General features: G+C 37.7%; 1 protein-coding gene across 2 annotated transcripts in view; it reads right to left on the bottom strand.

Annotated features, from left to right (window-relative positions):
• LOC134211403 (protein Smaug-like) overlaps positions 1–20,834 on the bottom strand; it is a 64,521-nt gene extending 43,687 nt beyond the window's left edge. The window contains exons 1-2 of one of the 2 annotated variants that reach the window (XM_062688216.1): positions 20,717–20,834; positions 18,230–18,847 (exon numbers count right to left, since the gene is read on the bottom strand). The gene's annotated coding sequence lies outside the window, so the exon portion shown is untranslated. Of the gene's footprint in view, positions 1–18,229; positions 18,848–20,431 lie in introns of both variants that reach the window. The other variant, XM_062688215.1, reaches the window with a different exon arrangement.

The following is a 20,834-nucleotide window of genomic DNA, read 5'->3' as shown; positions in this document are numbered from 1 at the left end:
CTGACAGGTCTAGCCATCAGAGCCAACAAGTGCGGCTACCGGATTCGTTTCGTGTGGCATAAGTATCTTTCCTCCACATGCCCCCACAGGTACGTAGACGTATGCACGTACGTAAATATCGTTGCGAATCATATCAACGAACCGCAGCGCGGCAACAGTCAATAGCAGCCATTTAACACGCCTAGGGGCGATCTCCGCGTTGAAGCTGCTCGTTGCCATTATTGTGTGAATCCGTATTGTATGTGGGGAGATGGATCTACAGTCACCCCACAGTTTCGAATCAGTTAACGAATTATTGTCTTATTCAAGGTCACCTTCTTCAAAAAATCATTATTTTTGACGCTTCTAACTATTTAAAAAATCATAAAGATAAAAAAATACAGCGGTGTGTGAAGGGAGACTAGCGACTGGCAGCCCAAGAATGACGATTCAGGCCAATGAAACGCCTGCTTTGAGCGTGCTTACAGCGGCACATTAGGAGTTAACTTTCTGAAATCAGTATGGCGAAAGGCATCTAAGGTTCGATTTCTCAAAATTAAGCACCTTCATCAAAAAAATATTTGGTAGGCGTAGTAGCGGACACCTTCCTACATAACCGGTACCAAATAGTTTTTCATGAAACGTTTCTAATTTTGAGAAAACCCGCGTTAGATGTCTTTCGCCATACAAATTTCTGGTGGTTAACTCTTGCTGGCTATTTTGCGCGTATACTATAGCGCCTGGATGTGACAGCGGCGGGTAGAAAATCAGTCACTGCAAGGATGTTATCGATCATTTAGTAATCTGCGTTCGATCATTTAGTAGTTTGTCAATAACTTATTCCAGAGGCTAAATTTCAAAATGTGTTGTATGGTGGACTTTTAGTGCGGAGGTTTTTCTATAACTCTCCTTAACAGGTCGATGTTCGAATTCCACTGCTAAAGGAGTTACGGTGCTAGTTGCTATACTTATACTAAATGATAACAAAATATGCAATCATTTAGTCTAAGTTACTGCTACTAGCGCTATAGCTCCGTTATTAGTGAAATTCAAACAACGAACTGTTAGGCAGAGTTGTAGATAAACCTTTGCACTAGAAGTCCATCATACAACACATTTTAAAATTTAGCCTCTGGAAGGAGTTATTGAAAAACTACTAAATGATCGAAGGCAGATTACTAAATGATCGATAACATCCTTGGTCACTGCCAATAATTCATTGAGCTACGAAATGGTGAGTTGACATCTGGGAAAGGGCGTCCAGCATTGCTTTAGCCCTCACAAGTTTCAATACATCGTGTAAATAAATTTGTCTTTCTTAGCCGTGCGGTAAGATGCGCGGCTACAAAGCAAGACCATGCTGAAGATGGCTGGGTTCGATTCCTGGTCCGGTCTAGGAAATTTTTGGGCTGGATATTTTCTCGACTTCTCTGGGCCTAAATGTATCATCGTGTTAGTCTCCTGATATAGGATATACGCATGCAAAACTGGTTACTCGGTTTAAAAATCGCGCAGTTGACAACTGTGGAAGTGCTTGAAAAACACTAAGCTGCAAGGCGGCAATGTACCAGTGGGAGTTGTAATGCCAATGAGAAGAAGAATACAGAAATACAAAAGGTATCGAACCAATCTCTGCCGCGTTTGAGAACCAGAAGAGACTTTCCAGACAGTTAAATTTAATGATAATTATCGGATGCACACATTCTGATCCAATGGAAAAGCAAAGTGACCATTATGAACGACGAGTAAAATCGCGGAGAAAAATCACCAAAATTTTGTTCAAAGAATCCGTTCATTTTAAGGTAAAGGTTGGTTGAGTACCAAAATATTTTTCAAGTACTGGTGTCGTATTTATCTTATATACAAAAATGAAATGGTCTGTGTTCGTATCCGCATAACTCGAAAACGGCTGGATGGATTTTCTTCATTTATTCAGCAGAAACATTCGTTATAGTTTCCGACGGGTTTATATGATATTTCCTAATGGGAAAATTACGAGAAAAGTTGAGCAAACCGTGAATAATTAAAATTGTGATTCCTATGCGAACTTTACATGGGCAGTTCGGAATGCACTACTATGCAGGACAACGTCTGCTGGGTCGACTAGTTACAACATAAATTATTATTAGAGTGGCCCAAAAAAATGAACAAACGCCACCACGTCCACTCGACTACATCCCATTATCCGTGTGTCCTCCGAAAACTTGACAGGGTTTATGACAAAATGATTGAGCATAAGTTTGATTTTCAAGTTTGAACGAAAAGCAGTAAAGTACTGCGCCTCCCCAGTAAGCGCAAGAGAAATAGAATCCCCATAGCTGAAAGCTACACTCCAAAGCCTTCACTCAATGTGAATCACATCTTAATTAATCTAACAATCAGTAATCGATTCGCATAACTACTAAACATGCAACAATTCTGCTTCTTGTGTGAAAGATAGCAAACACAAATTCAGGCTACTATGTTGCACTGCACGTTTGAGTGATGCCCTGTGGAAAGTTAAATGACCATGAAAAATTTACGCTACCTGGAATGAAATGGAAGACGAACAAGGTGATGCTGAAAAGTCACCAAAGCTCTTCACGAAGAATCTTGGTCCGCGCGGCTAATGAGCTATGTATGTCGCATCCATGGCAAGCCTGCGCAAACAGTCTCATAATCATGCTCAATTCAATTAGAATCTAAATCTTTGTTTGAACTCTATTATCTCAATGTCCACGCTTTGTTGAAGGATCTTTAGAAATTTCACGCGATTTCTTTTATTAGAATGGAACGGAATTGGAATGTACAGGATATTCCATCTATGATCAATGCCACATTGAACCACATCTGGGGGGTGCCTGTAGCCGTATATCCGACAAACAATGATCCGCACACTTGGGATCGTGTGCATGATGCTCAGAACTGGACTAGTTTATCCATTGTGTCGGCCGTTTAGCATTTATTTAATTGCTGTATTCACCGTGGTGGAGACTACCCAACAATATCTACGTATAGTTATGCAAAAGTCATGTCATTTAGCTATTAGCAGTCGCTTTAGTGTCAGATTTCCATTCGATACGATACGATTATTACGTGAGAGATGCTTTTATTGGCTTTACACCGCAGGCTGAATATATCTCGCATGAATGATATAAGTGCTGATAAACCAATTTGGATTGTGAAACTAAGAGGAAAACTTTTACAATCTATTCGAATGGATCTTTTGAAGTTTGTCCAAAAATTAGCAATTCAATACAAAGCGATACACTTTTTGTTGATATCGTCAACCTTGAGGATAAATATTAAACAACCCTAATCTGAACAAAAAGAAGCCACCATGTGGAAATTTCTCAACTTCCCAGAATGTGTCGTACCACTTCGTATACAAAAGCAAACTATTGAGTATCAGAGCTTGTTAAACATTCAGCTACCAGGCGACAATCTTCCAATCAAATGGCAGATACAATTCCAATTTCGAACCTTCCAAATTTCGATCTGGCTTTAATTTTGTGAGTTTACGTGATTCAAAGTTGTTGGTATGAATAAGTTACAATTTATTCCACCGAAAGCCAAGAAGTATCCCTAAATCAAACATAAGTAGCAGAAAAAAACAAAAGCATTTATCACCGCTTGGTGACAATCAGCTACCGATTTGCACCTTTCCCCAATATGTACAGTAAAACAAAAAAGTTTACTCTAGCGTTTACTTTGCCCAGGTATTTACCGAAAATCCGGACCCCGCGGCATGGAGAAAAAGCTGTGGGTGGTTCGCAACTGCGGGATGTGGGCGCAAGGGAGCCCGCCGAAATGCCATGCCAAAGATGGCGATAAATTGAATGAGAAAACAATCGTGTGCTGCGCTGTTAGTTAGCAGAGCAACTCTCTTCCTTCGGAAGCTTTCCAAAACAAAAAAACACACACACACCCGATAGCTCTCCAACGATTGTGGATCGCAGCCTGTTCCGATGGAAAAGCACTGATTGGCATTAAAAATTGATGCTCACTCAAATGTTTTGTCGTTCGGAAAGGTTCATGAAATAGAAAACCCAAAAGTCAGGGCAGATAGGGTAATGTGCCATCCAGACTACGAGCTATATCACTTGATATAGAGTAGCTTGACATCAAAGTACACAAATCTAATTTTCACTGTAAATAATGCATATGACGTCTCATGTCAAGATTCTCTATATCAAGTAGCTATATCACCAGTTTGAACGTCCATAGTCTAAATGTACAATCATTTTCAGATAGGTCCCCGATAGGATTGGTCATTACTTCAATGTTCACTATTTAAGGACATAGTTGGAAAAGTACCACGATGGCAGTCAATATGGCACCGGACCTTCTACGGGTCAACCCCACACCTCCCGCACTCCTCTCCCACCAACATTCGAATTCATCGAAAAGCTTCAAACAAAAGTTTAATATTCAAATTACTAACCTGTTCACAGCATATTTATTCACTTCCCGTGATAATGAACATGTTTTTTAAAAGAGTCCTATGTATTTCGGCTCGAATAATATTCTAAATTAGCAGTTTCGTGCCAATTTATTAGCCGTTCGCGATTTGGTGGGTTTATCACTGCACTTCACTTCTTCTCAAAGGGCACTGAAAAAATCAAGTTTTTACTCACTTCTCCGCACATGAGCAGCCCGAAATGTTGATGGAATGCAAATTAAACATCACTTTTCGAAATCAGTCACTTGTTCAAACCGAAAACTTAATATAAACTGCTATTTTTGCCCGAAAAAACGATTAAAAACTGATCGCGGAGCGAATGTCAACAACGGCAGCAGCAAACTAATAACTAGGGTGGTTCAAAAAATAATTTTGCTTCGCCTCAGTCAGTTGAATATGATTTATAATTTGGGTGTCATCCGATGGTTTGGGCTGGTTTGAATAGAAGCTTACCGTGCACAGGTCGTTTCAGGTTTGTATGACAGTTTATATGGCGAGCTTGAATTTAACATTATTCTGATTCTGACACTCCGTCATTGGGCGATGGCGAGGGGGAGACCATATGACTGGAAGAAATATTCAAGAGCTTTAACTCCATAGACAATCCATATTGAATGGTCGTTCCAATAGTTGGGAGTCGATTTTAATCGAGGTTGCGAATCTTTAGCATGATAATTGGGCTTCTCAGAAAGTATCAGTGAAACGTGCAATTCAACAAAATACGTACCCAGAATTTGTCTGTGATATCTATCGCACCAGAGGCAGATACTTCTAGTCTAGTCTAGTCTACACTATCGCACCAGGGACAGATGCTTCAAACAAAAAGTGTGACATGGGGGTGAGTGGGGTATAAAATGCTATTTTTGAGTTACGTAATCAATGGATCTTTCCTGCGATGTGGTTTTCGTTCAGTGAAGTCTCTGAAATGTTGCTTTCAGCTATGCGGGTTCTCTTTTCACCAGCGTTTGGAGGGGAGGCACTTTAGCCAGCGTAATAAAAGGTTCAGTTTCCCATACTAGTTTTCATATAAAACTTGAACCAGCTTGCGCTCAGTCAGTTTTTGTTCAAATCGGTTTTTGGAGGACACTCGGAGCATGGGACGGAATCTGCTGGGTCGTTTTTGAACCACCCTACTAATATTCTTTGTTTTTTATAAATACGACACCAATACTAGTACAGTATATGACAGTTTTCATTGTACCAATACTTTCAAAGCTTTGTTTTGATACTCAACCCACCTTCACCTTAAACTTTCATAACTAAAATTTGAGTACATAGTTTTACATCATACTTGCTCCTACACTGAGGAAAATTAACGTATGATTTTCAGTCAAACGCCTTATGGACATTTGCCACAAGGAGTCGGTATGAATTTCAATACGCTGCCTTATGATTAATGATTTTCATTTAAAAAAAGTGAAATGCGCCAGACTGGGCTCGAATCAGGGACGTCGGGGTTAGGAGGCCGGTATATAGACCACACGTCGATCGACGCTTGAATACTCGGGAAGGTAACTGCGTATAAGAAGCATTGTCGGTGAAATAATCAGTCCAAGATTCATAAGGCGCTAGTTATGATTTTCGATAGTCCAGTTCGCTGAGTGTATGTGATTCCAGATCAAAAGAAAATATATCCTCAGGGCTGGTAGCGATCAATGCCGCTCAATATAGTGACTTTATTGACCAACGTTGACGAAAAAGAGACCAATAATGACTTCAGTCAGTGTTGAGAGAAACTCAAAATCTCATAACGATTTGAAATAAGCGCAAAATCTTACTCACTGTAGGAGGATGTTAACATGAACTGCTTTGACAAAAATTTGATTTTATGTAAAGTAGTTAACTAGCCAGTTTATATATTAGTTATTGCAGTTCGAATGTTTTATTAAAACCTATGAATGAAAATTTCTAGACATCGAATTATTGTCGACTCACAAAGCTTATAAATCTACAGAAGGTCCCCCAGTTCGTTTAAAAAAGTTTGACAAGTTGAAAAAAATATTAATAGCAATTTAGTTTGGTTTCCAGAAAATTATGAAAAATGTTTCCCACTTGGAAGTTTTCAGAGTTTATGTTTATTCCTATTTAGAAACTAAACATTTTTCGCAATTGAATTCAAGTCAACGATACGGCTTACGTCAAGCCTATTTGTAAATTTCCCAATTATTTTTTCCGTCACATGACAGTCTCCGTCACGTGACATCTTTACAAATTTCAAATTTGTGCGGTAAGAATATTTACAATGAGGAAAATTCGATATATCGGAATTACTTGAGTAGTCTAAAATAATGAATTCAAATATACCACCACCAAGTTCAAAACTAAGCAATGCCTCATGCCAAAGCACACGACTTCCTGCATAACCTTTTTGAAAAGGTGCAGTTCAAAATGGGTAGGATTTTCAGATATAAGTGAAATAATCATGAAAAATCAATGTTTTTGTTCCCTTGTTCACTAAAACCCCTCCCCGCAATGTACCGATAAAAAAGTTATAGTAATTTCAATTTGGGGTCAATTTGACCCCAGAGCACAGACAACGTAAGTTTTTTGAAAAAAGTACACTGTAGCGCATATTTTCAAGATTTTTCAAGCGAATTTGCACCTAGGAAACAGACCTCGGTAGTTTTACCAAACTACCAAAAATTAGGATAATCGGTTGAAAACTAAAAAAAAAGGCAGCCACTCAAAGTGGCCTGGGGTCATATTGACCCCAAAGCACAGACAAAAGGTTAAAAATTACAACAACAAAATCAAAATACCCCGTCTAAAGGCGATCTTTGGCACCAGAGGGTTAAATACATTCGAAGGGGCCCTCCTTAGGCTAACGGTAAGATACGCGGCTATGAAGCAAGACCATGCTGAGGGTGGCTGTATGGCGGCATAAAAGTATCATCGTGTTAGCCTCATGATATACGAATGCAAAAATGGTAACTTGGCTTAGAAACCTCGCGGTTAATAACTGTGGAAGTGCTGAATGAACACTAAGAAGGTAGGCAATGTCCCGGTGGGGGATGTAATGCCAATAAGAAGAAGAAGATTAAATACATTTGAAGGGAAAAATATGGTCTTCAAGTCATAAAAAAATGAAGAAAATAGTGTTCGACATTTGACATGAGAATATGTTACTATATCTGAAACTCGATTGATGCATATGCACAACATGTGATAGATTTAGTTCGGAAAAGGTATGGAAGGCAGTGGCGTCGCGTAACCTCACTTTTCACCTGTGCACTGACACAAAAAAATATAAAAATATAGACATTTTGACTGGCCAAATGGAAAATAAAACTATCAGAGTCGTTTAAACTAATCAAAATGTAGTTATTCTCTGTATTTCCGCACACCAATTCCTTTAATTTAAGTCCAGTGCACAGGTAGATTGAGGATAGGGAAACGCCACTTGTACGCCAATTGTACGATCCGGCCAAGTTTCTATAGGAAACAATGGGACAAGATTTGCGTCGGATGCAATCCGTTGCGAGCGAAGAGATTAAGTCTAAGTCCTAAAAAAGTGAGCTAGACTTTTTTGCACTACTTTTCACAATAAATAGTATTTTGACCATAACTTCTATTCTAAGTCCATAGTCCAAGCTGGCCAATTTTTAATAGGAAACAATGGGACAGGATTCTACGTCGAATGCAACTTGTTGTTATCAAATCGGTTGAAGATAAGTGCCCGAAAAAATAGTGACATTTCTACGCAATTTTTTCCGTTTAAATTTGTATTTTGGCCATAACTTTTGATCCCATAGTCCAATCAGACCAATTTTGAATAAGAAACAGGATTTTGCGTCGAATGCAATTTGTTGCAAAGAAATCGGTCAAGGGTAAGTACAAAAAAAGTGAGCAAGACTTTTTAACGCCCTTTTTTAAAAGAAAACGTATTTTGGCCATAGCTTCCAAGCCCATTGTCCGATCCGGCCAATTTTCAATAGGAAACAATGGGGCAGAATACTGCGTCGAATGCAATCTGTTGCGAAGAAAGCGGTGTAGGGTAAGTACAAAAAAGTGAGCTAGACTTTTTGCTCTTTTGGTGCGCACACACTCACACACAGACATCACCTCAATTCGTCGAGCTGAGTCTCCGAGCCTTCTATAAAAAGTTTGTTTTTGGAGCGATACTATACGTATACTTTGTATACGAGAAAGGCAAAAAGGTTGAGATAGGCAACATTTTGTCGTAATTCAATCAAATCAGCATAACTTTGCGTAGAATAATCCGATTTTGATAAAATCGGATCCAACGGACGCGGCAACTCTTCTAGTATTCTGTCCCCATATTGGCTTTCAACTACTGGAGATGTTTTGGGATTTCCGAGGGTATGTTAAAAATGGATTGTCATTTTATGTGACGTTTACTTTCATCATGTTTTATGCTCTCACCAGAAACTTAAAGGAGCAATCTGCAACTTTAAAAGAGAGAATACAAGAAGAGTGTCCGCTTCTGATGGTCTCGGTTTTGTCGTTATCGGATTATTCTACGCAAACTTATGCTGATTTGAATTTCGACAAAATTTGGCCTATTTCAATCGTTTTGTCTAACCCCTGTATATACCAATCGACTCAGCTCGACGAATTGAGGTGATGTCTGTATGTGCGTATGTATTTATGTGTGTGTATGCAAAAAAAATGAGGCACACTTTTTGCTATTTTAGCCTTATCTAATTTGCTTGCAACATGTTGCCTTCGATGCGGAATCGTTCCTAATTTTTTGCTATTGAAAATTGGTCCAATCGGCCATTACGTTCCTGATTTATTAAAAAAAATCCCATTGGTCACCTTTAAAAAAAAAATCGAAATTGAAAAAAAAAAGTTTTTTTTAAACTGCTGCGATGCATTCGAATGAACACAAATAAATGTGAATTGATGGGAATACCTGAATCTATCTCCCTAAAGTGCAGTTTTGCCCTCTCTTATGTGCTTTTTTCGATACATTTTATTAAACACGAGAAAGGCAACATCACTGGTAGGTGGATTATACTGTTTTTTTGCGTCTCTTACGTCGAATTCTTCACCGGAATAATGTCTTATCAAGGGTTTATTATAAAAAAATACAGGATTTTTACTTCTTAGCAAACTATAACTTCTAAACGAGGTTTTACAATATCAGACAAACTCTACTTCAAGCAAAATCTTCAAAGGGATCGTTCAATAATGACGTCACAGGTTTTAGGGGTGAAAGGGGGTCTAAGATTTTGTGACAGTACATATACTAGGTATACCAAAAAGCGTGACAAAGGGGGGAGGGGCGGTCCTGGAAAACTCAAAAAGTCATATTTGAATCGCCCCAAATTACGTTTTTACGTGGATATTCTTTGAGAGCTTTTGATTATATACGCACGAATCTCATCAGTCTTTTTTTTGGCAGGCAATATTCCACTTAAATTACACAAACTTTTTATATGGGTAACACCAATCACCTGCTCCTAACTTCTGAAATTCTGCTTATGAAATTCAAGAACTGACTCTTTCATATTAATTAATAATTAATCTTCTTCTTCTTCGTTGGCATTACCTCCCCACACTGGGACATTGACGCCTCGCAGATTAGTGTTCATTAAGCACTTCCACAGTTATTAACTGAGAGGTTTCTAAGCCAAGATACTATTTCTGCATTTGTTTATCATGAGGCTAACACGATGATACTTTTATGCCAAGGGAAGTTCTAGAAAACCCCGAAGGGGCCGTCCAGAAACCACGTGGTCATATATGGGGGGAGGGGGGTTTGGGAAATGACCACGATAAGCCACATGGGGGGAGGGGGGTGTTGCTCTCGAACCACGTGGTTTTTGCCTTTCTCGTACAACTAAGTTGTACCGAAAGGCTATCATTTCACTCCAAATTCGAACTTTTGATAGAAGTCCCGGAGACCCATAGTGTTATATACCATTCGACTCAGCTCGATGAGCTGAACAAATGTCTGTCTGTCCGTGTGTGCGTGTGTGTGTGTGTATGTGTGTGCGTGTGTGTGTGCACAAAATGCCATAAAAAACATTAGCCAAATTTTCACATAGAAACTCTTAAACGATTTTCTTGCAACAAGTTGCATCCGACAGAGACTAAAACGCTGTTGATCACTATTGAATTTCATAATAATTGCAAATTGCAAAAAATAGATAATATTAAAATAGTGATGAGACATAGTCACATAGAACAATAATGTGTTATGAAAAATGCCTTGCATCTATGAATCTTTTTAATGTTTATCCGTGGCTTGCTCCCATTAAGAGTTTCATCGTACTATAAAGATGCTCGTGTTGCACGTATTTAGGCGTAAGAATGCTCTTCGTTCAGTTTCATAGTACTATGAAATTGTCCGAAAGTCAAAATTCGAGCATAGGAAATTCGAGAAACTTTTGGCAGCGGCATCTATCGTCAACTAGTGTAAATTTTCTATCATAACATTAGACGGTGTAACTGTTTTGCCTTTCTTGTACATCATCCAGGTGTGAGCGTAAAGGCTACATTTATTACCTTTTTGCGCGAGAAAGGCGCCATCACCGCTAGGTGGATTAATCTGGGTTTTTTTCAAGAAAAACTTTTGGTGAATAACAATAGCGGTGTAAAAAATACAAATCATTAAAATTTAATGATTAAATCATTTAACGCAAAGCGCATCTAAGGGCCGATGCCCACGTAGCGTCTTTTCAACTCAGCGTTAAAAAGACGTAGGTGTGCATCGAGAAAAATCGATAACGCAACGTCGGTCGCAACGCCGATGCATATCTGCGTTATTTGACCATCTTAGACTAAGATCCTATATCCATACATAAATAAACGAAAAAACAGGTTGTGGTTCAGTCTCAATTTCCACAAAATAAATTGGAAAGGAAAAATGGAAAAATATTTTAAAAAAAATCCGCCGTAGATGGTTTTTGGCATCACGCCGCCGACACTTTTTCATCAGCGGACTGCAGCTACAATTTTGAAAAATGTTCATGTTTTTACAATAATCCAAGAAAAAATCTTAAGAAGAAAAATTCAAAAGAATTTTTCAGGAAAAATCAAGTAAAGAAATTTCCTGTAAAAACTTTGACATTACTTCATACCATCCTGATAAAGTGCTGGCATTCAGATTTTTTTTTTTGAATAATTCTCTCTGAAAAATTTTGCTTGGAAATTTTGCTACAAATTGATAATGAAAAAAAAACAAAACATCTCCAGTGTTAATTCCGAAATTTTTTCCATAAAACCCCGAAAAAATTCCATGTGAATTCGGTCTGAAAATTAAAAACAGTCCCGTGGGAAACAGGGGAACAGACGGCTTTGGCAGGTTTTGTTCTATTATTGGCAGGGGGTTTTTGTCGACCGAATTTTATGAAATTTGGTCACTATATTTTTTGATATGCAAAGAATGTTTGGGCCAAATTTAAGTGCATATAATCAGTCATAAAAAATCCCCCTGCCAATGAAAAGCAGACCAACTTCCAGTTGGAATGTAGAGCCATAGAAAAAGAAGAAGACTTCTAAATTTTTCAAGAAAAATTCTTCTGAGTTTCCAAGAGATATTAAACAGCCAATGCCACATGAAACACTTTGATATTTCCGTTGATATTTTTTTTTCAATTTTGGAATTTTGAAATGAAAAATTTTTGGAATACTTTTTACGCTCTTTATGAATTCTATCACATTTTTTTTTTAATTTCCAAGTATTTTTTTATTCGAGGCATTATTTGGAATTTTCACGGAAGAGTCTATGGATTTTCAAAGAATAAATCTTTAGAATTCTCAAGGTTCATGTTTTTTTTAATTTGAACCAGAAATCATTTCAAAATTTCATCGGGAATTCATTCTTCTTCGGGATGTCATTTTGATTTCTTTGTAGGTTCAGCCAAACATTGCTTTAAATCTTTACCATGCAAAGATGCACAGGAAATGATTTAGAAGGTTTTAGGAATTTTCACATCAGAAAATCTTTAAAATTTTGATTTAATTTTTTAAGGAATTCCTACTGGAAATGCTTCAAAAGTACTTGTAAAGCACTTGTAAAAACATCGGAATTTCCTCGAAATTCATTAGTGGTGATTCAGATTAACTTTTTTCGATTTTCTACTGGAAAATCTTAGGAATTTCCATCGGAAATATTTTGACATAGGGGAAATGTTCCGATCTCCATCTCACTGTACATATATCCATCTCATCGCTAAACAAAGAAATACGGTACCAAATTCGTCGCTTTTTTTGTCAACATGCGTGCTCACTGCTGGAAAAAATCACAAAAATAATAAACAAACCAAATTCCTTTCCATTGCTTTGTTTTTGATGGGATGGAAATAGGAGCTATGAGATGAAGTGGCGAACCGTTCCCCTATTCCGAATAATTTCTTTTGGAAATTAGAAAAAAAAAACTGCTGAAAATTTCTAAGAATTTCTTTTGGAAAACGTTGCCATTAAAGTTGCCCAGGATTTTAAAAAAATCTTTAGAGATTCTGTAAAAAAGTAAGCTGGATTTTTTTTTCTATTTTATACTGGAAATTCTTCGGAATTTGATGTTTATTGGAATTTTCATCGTAAATATGAAGTTGAAATTCTAAAGATTTTCCGGGGAGACTCCGAAGAATTTCTTATCAATATTCCGAAAGGTTTCTCTTGCAACTCCAGAATAATTATTCTTGAAAATTAAGAAGATCTTGGAATTTAAAACTAATCCAAGCAATAAATGTTGGCAATAATTTAGGCTTAAGAAGCCTAGTTTTTATGATATTGAATAATTATCATAATTGATCGAAAAAATTAATAATGCAGCTAAATGTTCTGATTGCACAAAATTCTAGTAGTGCGCATGAAAAGGTTATGACATAGAGAAGCTTGCATTTAAAAAAATTAACATGAAATTCTAAATAAAATGCTTTTAAAATTCATAAAAGGGTCTTAGAACTAAGGAGATTCCTACAATATGAAAAAAAGTGGCAGTGTTCCAGAAAAAAACTCTCCAATTCCTAAAACAATCTAGGTTGAAAAATAGTGTTATAATAACGATTGAATTTGAATTCCAAAACAAATCTCAACCCTTTCAGGAATTATGGGTCATATTATGCCCAGAGTTTTAGATTGTCTATAAAATCACAAAAGAGAACTATGCCACCATTTTCTTCAGCAAAATTGTTCATCTAGATATTGGCTTTACAGAAAAAAATAAGGGAGCTCAAATTTGACTGACCATGAAAACTCAGATATCCGAAACCTTGGGAAGATTTCGATTCTAAGAGCGTGTAAATAAAGTTTAAATGATTGAATCATTCTTAACAGATGGGTCATCCTGAACGTTAAGCCAGTGATTAATATTCAGGAATACGAGATGCTCAAGGTACTTCAAAATGCTCTTAAGTTCAGCCCACGAATCTACCAGATCAATCAAGACATTTGCAATGTTCTCATCATCGGTATATACCCAATCCGATGAAATAAGCATGTGATCCTAATTTTCATTAACATGAGATCCAAGAGACAAGGTACCTAAAATTATCTTGAGTCAACAGCAAGTTGCACAATGACTATGAGGTTTGTTCGCAAACTGTTTTTGTAGGGCCTTAGAAGCACTGGGTTCACGGACTTGAGTAGTTCAAACATTACGACTTCCAGGACGTTTTGTATAACCTAAAAAGTCTGTAGTAACTTGTATAAATAATAATTGAAGTCATATCAACCCAATGGACCTACTGGGATATTATATCATACATCATTCATAAGTTGGTTAATTGGATAAATCGAATGATCCGAACTCCAAACTAATAATTGGTCTATAATACATCCATTCCTCTACGAGTCGCTTATGAAAGGACCATTGACTGAAGCATATTCGAAATGTGGAATAGAAGTTCCTTGGAAAATTATTCCAAAGAACCATCAGAGTGACCGAGAAAATATTTTTAGTATGGCATCATTGGCTTCCACGAGTCGACATCAAAATAAAATTTCAATGAAGAATTAGAAATTTTGAGAGATGAGCCTGCTCTGGATTGAAAATCTCTTTAGTAGAGAAAAAATAGAAAATGTCCATAATAAAATAGGAAATTGCCAATAAAGAACAATAATACACACAACAATAATAAATTAGCACTTGTAAAAGCAAAAATTGCAATTATGAAATAAGAATTTTCCATAAACAAATCAAAATGTTCAACGAAAAAATACAAAATTTTCATGAATAATATAATTAATATGAATAATAATATTAGCAATGAATAATTTAAAAAAAAAATTTATGATTATTTATTTCTAATATTGATGATTCTGAAAACAATACTGAAATTTCTACAGGGGTGCTACTCAAAAGAAACAACAGTAGGAAGTTTTATTTGCATCTCTAAGATTACATTGAATGACCACGATAAGCCACATGGGGGGAGGGGGGGTTGAAAATCTTCAAAAATATGACCACGTGGTTTCTGGATGGCCATACTATCTTTATGGGCCTATGATGGTCTTAATAGCATCGGAATCGCCTCCAAACAAGATCCAACAGGTCATGAGTTTCCAAACATTACATGAGCTTCAATTTGACGACGGGCTTAGAAACTCTAATGGTCGATCTTTACGTCTCTGGTAGAACCTCTTTGATGATACCGTTGCATAATTCCTTTCAAAGCAGTTTGCCAGCCGTACACGGAGCATGTCGTCCAAGAAGACGCTGTTGCAACTGAATCGGAGGGAATAACTAACTTCGTAATATTTTTAAGTCATTTTATTGCCAGAGTCCAATGCTTCATCGTAGAAACCGAATTGGAAGTTTTTTTTATCAAATATAAGAAAGTATTCAATCCCCGGATCATCAAAATCACAAGTTAATAACTTTTGAAGCAGTTCTCCAGTCGTACAAGGATCATGTCGTCCATAGACACTGTTGAACTGGCTCAAAAGACATATTTAAAATTTTCAATGATATTCTCTTCCATTATCTCATTCTTAATCATATAGATGGATCTGTACGATGTCATTCTTGTCTTTATGGTCAGAAGGATTGGGTCTGCGTTCGTTGAATTACTTTGTTTGCCTAAGTTATTGGTTAAAAGTGGAAACTATTCTTGCATTTATTCTATTTTATTGTTTGTATTTATTTGTTAAAGTAGTCTAAAGTAGTTAAAGCTGATATATCTCCACTGGCTTCCACACTGTCATTCATCCCTCCCGTTCATACGGAAGTTTGGCAGGAGAAAGGTCGTGAGATTTGTACCATCACAAATATTACCCTCCACTCGCTTTCGAATCGACCTCTATAAAAACATTCTTCATGCCTGCCGTATCGTAACGAAACTAACAATTACTTTCGCCTCTAATTCTATCATGAACATGTACGTCTAAGTTTGGAATAAGATATTAGTATTTCCATATCATTGTAAATCGTTTAACTTCACGTAGAAGTAATACACTCAAATCATTAATTAGTCTTCAAAACGATGTCAAACTCAATGACAGCTGCTTTGCGCTGCACAATCAGATGCACTTTGATTCCTTCTGACGTCGACTGACAACCATTTGACGTATAAAATGCGTTGCAGTTATCGAACGGGGCTAGTGTACTTAAATAAAAATCATTTGATATCAAATTTTAAACAAATTTTATTTTTCTTTGGATATCATCTCAAATCTCAAACAACGAGCTCCATCGTCGTTGTCACCAGAGGCCGATAGCAACACAAATTCGGGATCGGAAGTGGGGCTGGGTCGGCCACACTCTACGTAGGGGCGGAAACGAAATCTGTAAACAAGCATTAGACTGGAACCCAGCGGGACATCGCAGCAGAGGCAGACCCAGAGGCTCATGGCGGCGAAGCCTCAATAAAGAAATAAAAGAAGTCGACCGAAATCTAACCTGGCAACAGGTTAAAGCGATAGCCGGGCAACGCTCAGGATGGAGATCTTTCAAGTCGGCCCTTTGCACCACCGGAGGTGTACAGGATCCATAAGTAAATAAGTATCATCTCAAATAATTTAAAACTAGTTGAGAACTGAATTAGATATTTTTTGTTTTCAAAGCGTTTAGAAAATAACTAAATACTAACTAATCTCAATGAGTTCAATCAAACATGTTACTGAACAAGATTTCAGTATTTTAATATAACTATATGATTCAAATATCAAAATAATATCGAATTAAAATATTTTTCTTTGTTTTTGCTCCATATAATTATTATCATAATGAAAACTTATCATTTTGTTTTAATTCTCTGCTCGGGAATTTCTTACTTACTTTTGGTTACCTCGCAGCACTAGGAAGTGCAAGTAGAATTCAAAAGATCTATCTAAACAGATCAATTTATATTATACTGGAACTGATTCGCGATTTGGGCGTAACTTATTTTGTAAACAAACATTGGAAGGCTAATTTCTGCTGATACAAGCATTTCCTGAGAAAACCACGATATGTATCAGACAGACTCATTCCTCTATCAGATAAGGAAAATAGTTTTGGAGAAAAACGCTTACATTCTACGGAAACGATAAAACAATGTTTGTTTACAAAATAAGTTACGCCCAAATCGCAGATCAGTCCCGATACAGTTTATAACAGATCCCCTGGACCTATCCTGTTTACTCAAGAGCATAAAAAATTAAAAATTCATGAACAGTAATATGAAAACCCTTCAACAAACCACTGTTGGGAAGCTAATAACGACGGGTTGAAAGGCTAGCCAAGTTTGTGTATTGCGGCTTTATTGGGGCTGTTAACTTATTCTAGTTCTTAGTTCTCATGGCGTTTACTTAACCTTCCGGGACTCGCACCGTTGTAAAAAGTACAACAGCTTCGAAAAAAGCTCGCTTGTCGTTCACAAGAGGGCCGGGACTGCATGAGTGATCCAGGACCATGCGAGTCCCGGAAGGTTAACGGGTTTATTATGCATAATCATAATCATAATCAGCTCAATGATAACCTGAAAGAGCGTAGAAGTCCAAACTTATTTATTGATTTGATTAGTCATGTTAAATTTCTTTATCGAAAACATGTTTCTTTTCCCCTATCAAAACAGCGAATCATATTCCGCATCTGCAGCAAATTCGAAAACGTGATTACGCCCAAACGTAATCAAGGCAAATCTACGATAAATTTCCAAACACGGCCATCGCCGCTCTCGAATCGACCGAAAACGACAATAGCAAAAACAGACAGACCGAGCCGAGCGAGTTATTGAGGAGTGCGAAAATATTCACATAACAGAGCTCATAACATGTGTATCCGAAATGAGGAATGATGATCCCGCGACTACGAGGGGGCTGCCGGAATGCACGGCGGATCCGTTTAGCTTATGAGCGCATTGTTCCAACCAAGCCGAATGTAAAAGACAATTTTATCAAAATGCAACTTTCATTGTTCCGACCGAATCGTTGAGGCAGATATTTAACTAAGCCAAATTGTGTAATAAATTGAATTGAACTTGTTTCAATAGGCAAATTTTCCAATCAAATTCAACGAATCGGGGCGGGTCATCATCAGTACAAAAGATGAAAATTGGCAAATTGTTTCGTGCAATAAAAATGGAGTCACTTCGAGATTAACTAATTTGAACCCGGAATTCCAACACAGACAATGCCCAGCAAAGTGTTATTGTTCTAATCAATAGAGTCAACAAAAGCGGAGCGACGACCATTTTTTACGTTCACCCGATGGCGACAACGAGCGAACGAACAGGGGAGATATCGTCTGATTTTCGATACTTTCAATTCGAGATTTTTGTGGGCACCTGACCGAGGAAAATATCCGAAGCAAAATGTATGTCAGAGCACCACACTCACAAACCCTGCTGCTTCTTTTCTTTTTCGGGTAGTTCCGACAAAATTCGCACGCGGATCTAAAGAAAGAAGAAAACTTACCTCGCACGCAACTGAAGTGTTGTTCACCTCCCACTCTTCCTCCCCGTGCTGTCCGGCAAATTCCTCCTGATTTTTTAGGAGCCGTTCCTCCTGCGAAGTGTTTGGCTCCTCCGAAAATAGACGATTTTTCAAGTTCGCTCGCGTCCCGACGCTAGAGACAAGGTGAAAAACCTCTTTAGAGTCGTGTCCCAAAAAACACTTCCTCTGGTCACTTTCTCAGCAAAGTTTTGCAGCCACTACCCGGATATGGCGGACACACACAAAAAACTGTAAGACGCGGACACGGACTGGCTTCCGGTGGAACGGAATTATGCACTTATTTCGCTGACATTTTATTTTCCTTTATTTTCACCACACTTTTAGACACACATTGAAAATAAGCACGTACCGAACAGAGGCGAAAATTCCTCCCTTTCCACCGATTTTCAGCAGCCACCACCGTTTTCCGTCGTCTTCGATGGAGGCCTTTTCTTTGCACGTCAATCTCGCTGCGGCGCGACCGTCTGCTGCTGCTTCTTCTCTCTTCAACCAGCACCGCACATTATTTTCTATTTTTTCCACTACTTTTCTTCTGCTTCGATCATTTTTGACAGTTGCTTCACACACACAAACGTTGCACTGCGGGAGATATTCGTTCAAACGATGGTCAAAAACTAAATTTGCCTAATTTTGGATTGCAGCGGCACGGCCGAACGAACAAATTTTGCTCATCTTTTTTTAGCCTGAACTTTCTCGGCAATATCAAAGTTTCTGATTATAAAGTTGCGTTTTACGATTACGATGCTAAAAGTGATACCAACTTAGAACAGAAAATGAAAACTACTTGTTCACAGATCTATGGATGAGCTCTCGGAATGGAAAGAAAATGCTATGGTATGAAATAGTTAACGCAGAAAAGAATGAACAATTTCTCCAAATGTTTAGCACACGATTTCATTAAGGTTTGTACCAAAAGTCATATTGAACATTATATATATTGAGATGAAAATTTTGAATGTTTGTTTTCTCAGAATGCTTTTCCTCTTAGGGAAACATTTGCCACTAATAACTACTATGTTCGCACTACGGCCGGTTATTCAAATTACCGACAAAAGAAAGCTCATCAAGATAGCCGAATAATATGTTACAAGGCCCTAGTGCGGACATAGTATTCCATTTACTAGGCAAATTCGTTTGTTTGAAAAATAACATATGTGCACGCAACTTGAAGAGCAATTATGGAGTACTGCATGCAATTTTCACACTGGAAGTGCCCAAAAACCATTGATCTATATCGAAGATTAGGTTAAATTAGGAAGAAAAAAACAGGGGCATCATTGCGCAACTGAACCGAAACTCTCGATTCGTACGTTTTTACTCTCACTCCAGTTTTTTTGTGTTTTCTCGAAATTGTGTAAAATGGATATATGCAGTTTCTCAAACAAATGATTATCGGATCAATTGTTTAAAAAACTAGTAAAACATTGAAAACAATCAAAACTAAAAAAGCTATTTATAAGAATGAATAATTAATTTATCCCCGCTTTGTAACTCTACGCTTGCCCATACGCTTATGCTTTTGCGCTGAAAATAAGGTATGTAGGGGAAATTACGGCTTTGACAGGTTTTGTTCTATTATTGCCAGGGGGTTTTCTATAACCAATTATGCTCAAATTTGGCCTAAACATTCTTTGCATATCAAAGAATATTGTGGCCAAACTTCATAAAATTTGGTCAACAAAAACCCCTCTGACAATAATAAAACAAAATCTGCCAAAGCCGTCTTATCCCCTACCTAATACTAAAGACACACTGGTGGTACAAGGACCGTGGTATACCACGGTTATATACCCTAGTACATATTGTACCATGGTTTTCCACGTTGTACCAGCATGGTACAAGGCGACACACCTGTGGTACAACTTGTACCATGGTACGAATACCATCAGTGTGTCATTAGTATAAAGAGTCACGTAAAACTGAATGAATAAAATTACAAATTACTTATGCTTGATTTAATACCTAAGCAATGGTGAAAAAATTGTAAACAAATTGAAAGTATTTATTTTATTACAATCTAGTTCAGGAAAATTGAAGAAAAATCAAGCCGCTAACTAGGTTTTTAACCCATTACTAGATAAAAATTGAAAACTTTAAATTGGAATTTCACAAATTTTGACCATCTTCAACCCAGCAGTGCATAGACTGTGCACGCAAACTTACGTTTCACACACAAACACCGACGATTACACAGCAAAGGAGCACCTTTTCTTTTCTTTTTTCTTCTTCATCCGAAATCACCACGGCGACAATGAACTTTTTCAACAAACGCGCAAAACGCTACACCCCATTGTTTCTTCAACGCACAATGGAAACACCCTTGCTTCTAATAATGGTGCCCACAACGGCACGATGGGGGCAAAAGTTCAGTTTTTTCGGTGCGTTTTAGTGTTTTTGACATGGGCGATGGATTTTTCCTTCTGCAACCACAGCGCACTCAACACTCACTCTTATCTCATTCACCAGGACGACACGGACACAGTCGCGAATCTGCTGATGCGCTGCTCCGAGAATGAAAACCGTGGTTCCACAAACAACGGAACGGTGTGGCAGCTGGCTGTCAAGA

Source organism: Armigeres subalbatus, chromosome 2 (genome assembly GCF_024139115.2).
Source record: "Armigeres subalbatus isolate Guangzhou_Male chromosome 2, GZ_Asu_2, whole genome shotgun sequence".
Classification (NCBI taxonomy): domain Eukaryota; kingdom Metazoa; phylum Arthropoda; class Insecta; order Diptera; family Culicidae; genus Armigeres; species Armigeres subalbatus.
This window is presented reverse-complemented; position numbering and strand designations above follow the sequence as displayed.